This window comes from Mastomys coucha, unplaced genomic scaffold (assembly GCF_008632895.1).
Source record: "Mastomys coucha isolate ucsf_1 unplaced genomic scaffold, UCSF_Mcou_1 pScaffold3, whole genome shotgun sequence".
Classification (NCBI taxonomy): domain Eukaryota; kingdom Metazoa; phylum Chordata; class Mammalia; order Rodentia; family Muridae; genus Mastomys; species Mastomys coucha.
Window position 1 is genome coordinate 2,815,515 of NW_022196909.1, and position 9,931 is coordinate 2,825,445.

Here is a 9,931-nt window from a genome sequence, read left to right on the forward strand (position 1 = left end):
CACACAGCGCATGTTAGTTCTAGAGGAGACCCTAAGGAATCCCGCGTGCTGGCACCGACAGCTTTGTAGCGTATAACTGGTGTTGAAGTACACAGGCTTCAGAAAGAAGGCTCAGTCAAGAAATTGAGTACTATAATTATTTTCATGGGTATAGAAAGTGTGTGGGTTTCATTATCAGAGTACAGAAAGAGCAGTGTAATTAATCATCAAGTATATTCTAAAATTAGGCTTCCTTTAAAATGTAAAAGCCAAAGAAATACATTTATTTCAAGAATATGTTTTAAATTAGCATCATGAAAATGTTATTAGGACAAAAATCATTTGCATGGCCCACAAAAGATTCCATTTTCAGTAATGGGCATCACGTGCATCAACTCTAATAAGACTTTGCCCTCGCTTGACCTCTTCTCCCTCTCTCTCTCCCTCTCTCTCTTTTTCTCTCTCTCTCTCTCTCCTAATCTAAAAAGCTTTAATTTCTTTACACAAATTTATCCAGCTGCCTTATGTCTCATGAGGGTAATTCTCTGGGAAATTAAACCACACACACACACACACACACACACACACACACACACACACACACACACACAAATTAAAACATGCCTGCTTCTCTACACGAGGGGGACAGCGATGGGCCATGCTAAAGTGCATGCAGAAGACTCTAGCCTGCACTGTTCAGCACTGCATCTTTTCTCCAATACAAAGTGACCGTGGGAAGCTATCACGTTCAGATGGCAGACCAGAAGACGTGTCAGAGAACAAGAAAAGCTCCTGAAGGAAGGCGGCCTATGGAAGGGCAAGGAAGACAGCTCTCGCCTCAGCTCTCCAGGTTGCTTTTCCGCTACTTTCAATTCTCCTAAAGAACAGAAGTTCCCCTTCCTTCTTTCTCTCTTCCTTCCCCTCCTTTCTTTTTCTGCCACCCTTCCTTTTCCTTTTTCCTAGCTGTTTGCTGATGCGGGGAGCCTGGCCAATACTGTAACTGGACACTGGGCATAGCTATGGTTACTGCAAGTTCTTTTCCTCAAGAAACTGACAAGTGAAGAGGGAACTCTGATTTAGTCAAGGGGTTGGAATTGGTGAGCACATTCCTGTAAGCCAAGCAGGAGGATTAGGAGCTTGAAGCTAGCCTGCACTTGCACTACACAGAAAGCTCTAGGACAGCCTGAGTTAATAAGATGAGCCCATCTCAAAACATAAAAAGAAGAAAACAAGGGGGACTGGGCATGGCTCAGAGGTGAAGGGTACTTGCTGCCCTTGTAGAAGAATGGAGTTCAGTTCCCTGCATCCACATCTGGCAGCTCATAACCACTGTACCTCCAGTTCTAGGGGAACCATGCCCTCCTCTGGACTCTTGGGATACACACACAAATTAAAAAAATAAAATAATCTTTTTTAAGGCAAAAATAATTTAGCCAAAGAAAGACATGCCTCCTATTTTTAAATAATTTTATTTTTTAATTAATAAAAGCCACTTATATTTAAAACTGGTAAGATGGCTCAAAGGGAAAAGGCACTTGCTACCAAGCCTCATGACCTAAGTTTAATCCTTGGAAGCCACTTGATAGAAGGAGAGAACTGAGTCTAGGAAGATATCACTGACCTATACACACATGCTATGACATGTGCCCTAATACCCATGCACACACAAATTAACATACGAACAAATATGTTTAAAATGTGTGTATTTATAATTCACTATATGAAGTATATTTGAAGGACTAAATTCAACAAATTCTCATGTGCATTTGCCATTTCATAGGGAAAATTCATAGTATTCACTCTCTGAGCATTTTTCAAGGCTTCAATCTATGCCTGTAATCCCAGAACTCAGGAGATTGGGGTAGGAGGCTCCTGAGTTTGAAGCTAGCATGAGCTACACAAGGAAAGCCTTAAAAAGAAGAATACATGTTATTATTAACAATGGTCAGTCTGCTCTACAATGAGTCTCTTGAACTCACTCCTCTTGTATAAGTTGAACTTTGTATCCTTTGACCAACTCTCCTCAGCTTCATAGTCTCAAACTCTACAGCACCTAATAAAGCTTCATTCTATGAGGTTAACATTTTAGCTCCCCTGACTGAGGTGTTGAGGGTGTTCTGGGTGGCATCTCACTGCCTTTGTTTTTCATGCCAGATTCTTTTTATTTTTGCTTAGCACAATGTCTTCCAGGTTCATCTATGTTGATACAAATGGCAACATGTTCTTCCTTTACAGCTGAATGGGATTCATTGTGTACATGAATGCCATGCTCTATATCTTCCTTCACTGACACTGTTAGTGAGTGCTACACCATTGGGACACAAGGAAGTGACCACTAATATTAATAACACGTGTTCTTTTTTTAAGGGTCTCCCTAAAGCTCATGCTGACTTCAAACTCAAGAGCCTCCTACCCCAGGTTCCTGAGTTCTGGGATTACAGGTGTAAACATCCAGACCATAAAAAAAAAAAAAAAAAAAAAAAAAAAAAAGGTAAAAAGAGCTTCCAGGTGTCTGTGTGCCCCTGGAGCTGATCTTGTGCCACAGCCCTCCATATCCAAATACTGCCAGGAGAGAACTGGTTTCCCAGGAGTACCAACACACCTGTCCACCTGTGAGCATAGGCAAGACTACCACTTCAGCTCAAATTCCTGGTCCAAGAGGGACCTTTCCAAAGCCATCAGGACACAGGAACCAAGAAACAGCCAGAGACAGGATCCTTCCAGTTTCTGTCTGCACCAGGGAGCTGACCCTGTTCCACAGCTCTCCATACCAAAATTCCTCCCAGGGAGAACTGGTCTCTCAGGAGTACTGACAAACAGGCTCGCAGGAGCTATAAGCCACAGTTAGAGAAAGCAAGACTACCTAACACCTAAGATAACCAGAGGGCAGGAGGCAAGGGAAAGAACATAAGCAACAGAAACCAAGTTTGCTTGGCATCATCAGAACCCAGTTTCTACCAACATAGGAAGTCATGAATACTCCAACACACCAGAAAAGTAAGACTGATTTAAAATCGCATCTGAATAATGATGACTGGGAACTTTAAGAAGGACATAAATAACTCCCTTAATGAAATTCAGGCCAACACAGGTAAACAGCTAGAAGCCCTTAAAGAGGAAACACAAGAATCTCTTAAATAATTACAGGAAAACACAGCCAAACAGGTGAAGTAATTGAACAAAACCATCCAGGATATAAAAATGGAAATAGAACAATAAAGAAATCACAAAGGGAGAGAACCTGGAGTTAGAAAACCTAGGAAAAAGATCAGGAGTCACAGTATCACCAACAGAATACAAGTGATAGAAGAGAGAATCTCGGGTGTAGAAGATACCATAGAAAACATTGACACAACAGTCAAAAAAAATGCAAAAAACAAAAAGCTCCTAACCCAAAACATCCAGGAAATCCAGGATACAATGAGAAGACCAAACCTAAGGGTGATAGGTATGGGAGAGAGTGAAGATTCCCAACTTAAAGGGCCAGTAAATATCTTCAACAAAATTATAGAAGAAAACTTCCCTAACCTAAAGAAAGAGATGTCCATAAACATACAAGAAGCCTACAGAACTCCAAATAGACTGGACCAGAAAAGAAATCCCTCCTGTCACATAATAGTGACACTAAATGCACTAAACAAAGAAAGAATATTAAAAGCAGTAAGAGAAAAAGGTCAAGTAACATATAAAGGCAGGCCTATCAGAATTACACAAGACTTCTCATCAGAGACTATGAAAGCTAGAAGATCCTGGGCAGATGTCATACAGACCCTACAAGAACACAAATGCCAGCCCAAGCTACTATACCCAGCAAAACTCTCAATTACCATAGATGGAGAAAACAAGTTATTCCATGACAAAACCAAATTTACACAATATCTTATCACAAATCCAGCCCTACAAAGGATATTAGATGGAAAATGCCAACACAAGGAGAGAAACTACATCCTAGAAAAAGCAAGAATATAAACTTCTTTCAAGAAACCCAAAAGAAGACAGCCACAAAAACATAATTCCACCTCTAAGAACAAAAATAACAGGAAGCACCAATCAATTTCTCTTAATATCTCTTAACATCAATGGACTCAATAACCCAATAAAAAGACATAGACTAAAAGACTGGACACATAAGCAGGATCCAGCATTTTGTTGCATACAGGAAATGCACCTTACTGTCAAAGACAGAGTAAAAGGCTGGAAAACAATTTTTCCAAGCAAATGGTCCCAAGAAACAAACTGGAGCAGCCATTCTAATATCAAATAAAATCGACTTTATATCAAAAGTTATCAAAAAAGATAAGGAAGGGCATTTCATACTCATCAAAGGAAAAATTCACCAAGATGAACTCTCAATTCTGAGCATCTACACTCCAAATGCAATGGCACCCACATTCATAAAAAAACTTTACTAAAGCTTAAAGCACACATTGCACCTCCCCCAGTAATAGTGAGAGATTTCAACACCCACTCTTATCAATGGACAGATCATGGAAAGAGAAACTAAATAGAGACACAGTGAAACAGAAGTTATTGACCAAATAGATTTAATACATATCTATAGAACATTTCATCCTAAATCAAAAGAATATACCTTCTTCTCAGCATCTCATGGTACCTTCTCCAAAATTGACAGTATAATTGGTCACAAAACAGGCCTCAACAGAAACAAGCAGACTGAAATAATCCCATGCATCCTATCAGATCACCATGGACTAAGACTGGTCTTCAATAGCAACAAAAACAACAGAACCCACATACTCATATAAGCTAAGCAACACTCTACTCAATGATAACTTGGTCAAGGAAAAAATAAAGAAATTAAGGGCTTTTTAGAATTTAATGAAAATGAACATACCCAAACCTATGGGACACAATGAAAGCAGTGCAATGAGGAAAACTCATAGCTCTGAGTGCCTCCAAAAAAGAAACTGGAGAGAGCTTACACTGGCAGCTTAATAGCACACCTGAAAGCTCTAGAACAAAAAGAAGCAAATACTCAAGAAGAGTAGACAGCAGGAATAATCAAACTCAAGGCTGAAATCAACCAAGCAGAAACAAACAAACAAACAAACAAAACTATACAAAGAATCAGTAAAACCAGGAGATGGTTCTTTGAGAAAATCGACAGGATAGATAAACAGTTAGCCAGACTAACCAGAGGACACAGAAACAGTATCCGAATTAACAAAATCTGAATGAAAAGGGAGATATAACAACAGAAACTGAGGAAATTCAAAAAAAAAATCATCAGATCCTACTACAAAAGCCTATATTCAAAAAAACTGGAAAGTATGAATGAAATGGACAATTTTCTAGACAGGTACCAAATAACAAAGTTAAATTAGGATCAGATAAACCGTCTAAACAGTCCCACAATCCCTAAGGAAATAGAAGCAGTTATTAAAATTCTCCCAACCAAAAAAAGCCCAGGACCAGGGTAGGTTTAGTGCAGAATTCTATCAGACCTTCAAAGACCTAATATCAATACTCTTCAAACTGTTCCACAAAACAGAAACAGAAGGAACACCACCCAATTTGTTCTATGAAGCCACAGTTATGCTGATATCAAAAGCATACAAAGACCAATGAAGAGAGAGAACTTCAGACAAATTTCCCTTATGAATATCAATGCAAAAATACTCAATAAAATTCTTGCAAATCGAATCCAAGAACACATCAAAACGATCATCCATCGTGATCAAGTAGGCTTCATGCCAGGGATGCAGGGATGGTTCAATATATGGAAATCTACCAATGTAATCCAGTACATAAACAAACTCAAAGAAAAAAATCCCATTGTCATTTCATTAGATGCTGAAAAAGCATTTAACGAAATTCAGTATCCCTTGACCAAGCCTTCTCAGTCAGTCAACAGGTTCTCCAGTGCAGGAGTGAGGACTGAAAAGAAATAGACAATTAGACAAACTGCAACATGGCCTCAGTCAGTTCTGGGACTGAGGCAGTTTCATTTTTTCCATTCCACTTTTATGCCATTTTAATTACACGCAAGTATTAAAGATGAGTAGTACAATGAGGAACAAGCAAGAGAATAAACACAATCAAGGAACAAACAAGATAATAGACAAAGTTCCGGTGATCACTGTTTCTAAAGGCTTATCAGGATGATCAAAATATCTGAGCCTACTTCCCTGTCCTACCCCAAAGACATATTCACGCCTGAAGCCGACTTCATTTGCTGTACCCTAAGATTAAGATTCCTGCCTGAAGCCCATTTCCTTGTCCTTAGCCAATATCAGATTCCTGTCAAGCAGTTCCACAAAGGCTCTCCACAATCCCTTCAAGTTAAAAGTCTTGGAAAGATCAGGAATTCAAGGCCCATACCTAAACACAGTAAAAGCAATATACAGAAAACCAGTAGCCAACATCAAACTAAATGGAGAGAAACTTGAAGCAATCCCACTAAAATCAGGGACTAGACAAGGCTGCCCACTCTCTCCCTATCTATTCAGTATAGTACTTGAAGTTCTAGCTAGAGCAATTAGACAACAAAAGGAGGTCAAAGGGATACAAAGAAAGACATCAAAATATCACTATTTGTGGATGATATGATAGTACACTTAACTGACCTGGGAAATTACACCAGAGAACTCCTAAACCTGATAAACAACTTCAGCAAAGTGGCCGGATATAAAATTAACTCAAGCAAATCAGTAGCCTTCCTATATTCAAAGGATAAAATGAATGAGAAAGAAATTAGGGAAATGATATCCTTCACAATAGTCATAAACAATATAAAATATCTTGGTGTGACTCTAATCATACAAGTGAAAGATCTGTATGTCAAGAACTTACAAGTCTCTGAAGAAAGAAATTGAAGAAGACATCAGAAGATGGAAAGATCTCCCATGCTCACGGATGGCCAGGATTAATATAGTAAAAATTGCCATCTTGCTGAAAGCAATCTACAGATTCAAAGCAATCTCCATCAAAATTCCAACTCAATTCTTCACAGAGTTAGAGCAATTTGCAAATTCATCTGGAATAACAAAAATCCCAGGATATCAAAATTTATTCTCAACAATAAAAGAACTTCTAGGGGAATTGGCGTCATTGACCTCAAGCTGTACTACAGAGCAATAGTAAGAAAAACTGCATAGTTACAGTTACAGGCAGGCAGATCAATGAAGAATTGAAGACCCAGAAATGAGCCCACACAACGATCTATGGTCACTTGATCTTTAACAAAGGAGCTAAAACCATCCAGTGGGAAAAAAAGACGGCATTTTCAACAAATGGTGCTGATTCAACTGGTGGTCAACTTGTAGAAGAATGCAAATTGATTAATACTTATCACCCTGTACAAAGTTCAAGTCCAAGTGGATCAAAGACCTCTGCATAAAACCAGATACACTGAAATTTATAGAGGAGAAAGTGAGGAAGAGCCTCAAATACATGGGCACAGGGAAAAAATTCCTGAACAGATCACCAATGGCTTATGTTCTAAGATCAAGAATTGACAAATGGGATCTCATAAAATTGCAAAGCTTCTGTAAGGCAAAGGACACTGTCAATAGTACAAAATGGTAGCCAACAGATTGGGGAAAGATCTTTACCAATCCTATATCTGATAGAGGGCTAATGTCCAATATGTATAAAGAACTCAAGAAGTCAGACTCCAAAGAACCAAATAACCTTATTTAAAAGTGGGGAATAGAGCTAAACAGAAATCTTCAACTGAGGAAAATCGAATGACCAAGAAGCACATAAAGAAATGTACAGCATCCTTAGTCATCAGGGAAATGCAAACCAAAATGACCCTGAGATTCCACCTCATACCTGTCAGAATGGCTAAGATCAAAACTCAGGTGACAGCAGATGCTGGTGAGGAAGTGAAGAAAGAGGATCACTCCTTAATTGCTGGTGGGATTGCAAGCTGGTACAACCACTCCTGAAATCAGTCTGGCAGTTCCTCAGAAACGTGGACACAGTATACCTGAGGATTCAGCTATAATACTCCTGGACATATACCCAGAAGATGTTCCAACATGTAATAAGGACATGTGTTCCACTATGTTCATAGCAGCCATATTTATAATAAACAGAAGCTGAAAACAACCCAGATGTTTCTCAACAGATGGATGGATACAGAAAATGTGGTACATCTACACAATAGAGTACAACTCAGCTATTAAAAACAATGACTTCATGAAATTTGTAGGCAAATGGATGAAACTTGAAATTATCATTCTGAGGTAACTCAGTCACAAAAGAACACACATGGTATGCATTCACTGCTAATGAATTATTAACGGGATATTAGCCCAAAAGTTCAGAATACCCAAGATACAATTCACAGATCATGTGAAGGTCAAGAAGAAAGAAAAACAAAGTGTGGATGCTTCAGTGCTTCTTAGAAGGGTGAACAAAATACTCACAGGAGGAAATATGGAGACAAAGTGTGGAGCAGAGACTGAAGGAAAGGCCATCGAGAGACTGTCCCATCTGGGGATCCATCCCATATTCAGTTGCCAAATCGGAAAGCTATTGTGGATGCCTGGAAGTGCTTGCTGACAAGAGCCTGATATGGCTATCTACTGAGAGGCTCTGACAGAGCCTGACAAGTACAGAGGCAGATGCTTGAAGCCAACCACTGGACTCAGCACAGGGTCCCGATGGAGGAGTTGGAGAAGGGAGTGAAGGAGCTGAGGGAGCAACAGTGTCAACCAGCCAGATCCCCTGGAGCTCCAAGGGACTGGACCACCAACCAAAGAATACACATGGAGGGACCCATGGCTTGGGCCACATATGTGGCAGAGGATGGCCTTGTTGTACATCAGTGGAAGGAGTGATCCTTGGGCCTGAGGGTGTTCAATGCCTCAGTGTGGGGGAACACCAGGACAGGAAGGCAGGAGTGGATGGGTGGTTAGAGGAGGGGAGGAGGGATGGGATAGGGGATTTCTGAAGGGGAGACCTGAAAAGGGGAAAATATTTGAAATGTAAATCAAGAAAATATCCAGCTGGGCAGTGATGGCACATGCCTCTAATCCCAGCACTTTGGAGGCAGAGGCAGGCAGATTTCTGAGTTCAAGGCCAGTCTGGTCTACAGAGTGAGTTCCAGGACAGCCAGGGCTATATACAGAGAAACCCTGTCTCAAAAAACCAAAAGAAAAGAAAAAAAAAAGGAAAAATAAAAGCTAAAAGAAAAATGTTAAAAGAGTGGATACTATGAATTCTCACTGTGAAATGATGTTTCAAAGCCAGGACAAATGGCTGAGGCCTAATAATAGCATCTAGGTTCTCCCAACATCCCTCAGCCTCTACCTGATTCAAGGTATGGCTAGCATATCCCACCCTCTACCCTGAAGTCTCCAGTGTGGGGTCTGGGCTGCACTTCCTCCAGAGGCTCTTCCCTATATAATCCAGATATATTGGTTACCTGTCCCTTTTGTAACTTTGGCCTCGTAGCTGCAGCACCTGGTTCCTCTCCCCTGTCCCTTCCCTTTCACCTCTCCTACATGGCCCAGTTAAGTCTGGTCATGTCCATTCTGGATTCTCCCACACATCCCTGCCTCTACCTATGCTCTCCTGCTTATCCGTAATAAACGTTCTCCCCCATCACACACAGGAGCAGACAGGTCCCTCCTCCATCACACACAGGAGCAGACAGGTTCTCCTCCATCACACACAGGAGCAGACAGGTCCCTCCTCCATCACACACAGGAGCAGACAAGTTCTCCCCCATCGTACACAGGAGCAGACAGGTCCCTCCTCCATCGTACACAGGAGCAGACAGGTCCCTCCTCCATCGTACACAGGAGCAGACAGGTTCCTCCTCCATCACACACAGGAGCAGACAGGTTCCTCCTCCATCGTACACAGGAGCAGACAGGTTCTCCTCCATCACACACAGGAGCAGACAGGTTCTCCTCCATCGTACACAGGAGCAGACAGGTCCCTCCTCCATCGTACACAGGAGCAGACAGGTCCCTCC